Raw genomic sequence first — 2500 nt, forward strand, 5'->3', positions numbered from 1 at the left:
CCTCCTGTTTGCAGATAATTGGAGCGGGACGCTTGCGTGTTCGCGCGGGCCCCCGGGACACACTCCCGGGCGGCCGGCTGCTCAGCTCTAGTTGACGCAGCTCCCTGGTTGATCCTGCCAGTAGTCATATGCTTGTCTCAAAGATTAAGCCATGCATGGTCTCAGTACAAGCCGCATTAAGGGTGAAACCGCGAATGGCTCATTAAATCAGTTATGGTTCCTTAGATCGTACCCACGTTACTTGGATACTGTGGTAATTCGAGAGCTAATACATGCAAACAGAGTCCCGACCAGAGATGGAAGGGACGCTTTTATTAGATCAAAACCAATCGGTCGGCTCGTCCGGTCCGTTTGCCTTGGTGACTCTGATAACTTTGGGCTGATCGCACGGTCCTCGTACCGGCGACGCATCTTTCAAATGTCTGCCTTATCAACTGTCGATGGTAGGTTCTGCGCCTACCATGGTTGTAACGGGTAACGGGGAATCAGGGTTCGATTCCGGAGAGGGAGCCTGAGAAACGGCTACCACATCCAAGGAAGGCAGCAGGCGCGCAAATTACCCACTCCCGGCACGGGGAGGTAGTGACGAAAAATAACGATACGGGACTCATCCGAGGCCCCGTAATCGGAATGAGTACACTTTAAATCCTTTAACGAGTATCTATTGGAGGGCAAGTCTGGTGCCAGCAGCCGCGGTAATTCCAGCTCCAATAGCGTATATTAAAGTTGTTGCGGTTAAAAAGCTCGTAGTTGGATTTGTGTCCCACGCTGTTGGTTCACCGCCCGTCGGTGTTTAACTGGCATGTATCGTGGGACGTCCTGCCGGTGGGGCGAGCTGAAGGGCGTGCGACGCGCCTCGTGCGTGCTCGTGCGTCCCGAGGCGGACCCCGTTGCAATCCTACCCAGGGTGCTCTTGAGTGAGTGTCTCGGTGGGCCGGCACGTTTACTTTGAACAAATTAGAGTGCTTAAAGCAGGCAAGCCCGCCTGAATACTGTGTGCATGGAATAATGGAATAGGACCTCGGTTCTATTTTGTTGGTTTCGGAACCCCGAGGTAATGATTAATAGGGACAGGCGGGGGCATTCGTATTGCGACGTTAGAGGTGAAATTCTTGGATCGTCGCAAGACGAACAGAAGCGAAAGCATTTGCCAAGTATGTTTTCATTAATCAAGAACGAAAGTTAGAGGTTCGAAGGCGATCAGATACCGCCCTAGTTCTAACCATAAACGATTGCCAGCCAGCGATCCGCCGCAGTTCCTCCGATGACTCGGCGGGCAGCCTCCGGGAAACCCAAAGCTTTTGGGTTCCGGGGGAAGTATGGTTGCAAAGCTGAAACTTAAAGGAATTGACGGAAGGGCACCACCAGGAGTGGAGCCTGCGGCTTAATTTGACTCAACACGGGAACCCTCACCAGGCCCGGACACCGGAAGGATTGACAGATTGATAGCTCTTTCTTGATTCGGTGGGTGGTGGTGCATGGCCGTTCTTAGTTGGTGGAGCGATTTGTCTGGTTAATTCCGATAACGAACGAGACTCTAGCCTGCTAACTAGTCGCGTGACATCCTTCGTGCTGTCAGCGAGTACTTTCTTCTTAGAGGGACAGGCGGCTTCTAGCCGCACGAGATTGAGCAATAACAGGTCTGTGATGCCCTTAGATGTTCTGGGCCGCACGCGCGCTACACTGAAGGAATCAGCGTGTCTTCCTAGGCCGAAAGGTCGGGGTAACCCGCTGAACCTCCTTCGTGCTAGGGATTGGGGCTTGCAATTGTTCCCCATGAACGAGGAATTCCCAGTAAGCGCGAGTCATAAGCTCGCGTTGATTACGTCCCTGCCCTTTGTACACACCGCCCGTCGCTACTACCGATTGAATGATTTAGTGAGGTCTTCGGACTGGTACGCGGCATTGACTCTGTCGTTGCCGATGCTACCGGAAAGATGACCAAACTTGATCATTTAGAGGAAGTAAAAGTCGTAACAAGGTTTCCGTAGGTGAACCTGCGGAAGGATCATTACCGACTAGACTGCATGTCTTTCGATGTGCGTGTCGTGTCGCGCAACACGCTACCTGTACGGCTCGCAGTAGCCGTGCGCCGCGTGCGGAACCACGCGTGCGTCTCAAAACTAACGCCAATGTTGTGTGGTACGAGCGCTGAAGCGCTGGAGCGGCTGGCCTGCGGCACCTGGCGCCTGGCGCCGGTTTTGAATGACTTTCGCCCGACTGCCTGTCCGCTCCGGTGTGGAGCCGTACGACGCCCATCGGCCGTGAGGCCGTTGGACACAGAACGCTTGAACAGGGGCCGCCACACGCCTACGTCCCGCCTATGCAACTGTCTTGAAAGAGACAGTGGAAACTCAGAAAAAGATCACCCAGGACGGTGGATCACTCGGCTCGTGGGTCGATGAAGAACGCAGCAAATTGCGCGTCGACATGTGAACTGCAGGACACATGAACATCGACGTTTCGAACGCACATTGCGGTCCATGGATTCCGTTCCCGG

The 2500-nt window shown here is 54.0% G+C and overlaps 2 non-coding genes across 2 annotated transcripts in view; both read left to right on the forward strand.

The window, feature by feature from the left end:
- Positions 1-101: 101 nt before the first annotated feature.
- On the forward strand, positions 102-2014 carry LOC124558552. Its single transcript, XR_006968811.1, has one exon. It is a non-coding gene; the product is annotated as a small subunit ribosomal RNA (ribosomal RNA).
- Positions 2015-2366: 352 nt separating this feature from the next.
- Positions 2367-2500, forward strand: part of LOC124558558 — a 155-nt gene continuing 21 nt past the window's right edge. The window contains exon 1 of the ribosomal RNA XR_006968815.1: positions 2367-2500. This exon is cut by the window's right edge and continues 21 nt beyond it. This is a non-coding gene — a ribosomal RNA (5.8S ribosomal RNA).

This window comes from Schistocerca americana, unplaced genomic scaffold (genome assembly GCF_021461395.2).
Source record: "Schistocerca americana isolate TAMUIC-IGC-003095 unplaced genomic scaffold, iqSchAmer2.1 HiC_scaffold_1013, whole genome shotgun sequence".
In the NCBI taxonomy this organism is placed as follows: domain Eukaryota; kingdom Metazoa; phylum Arthropoda; class Insecta; order Orthoptera; family Acrididae; genus Schistocerca; species Schistocerca americana.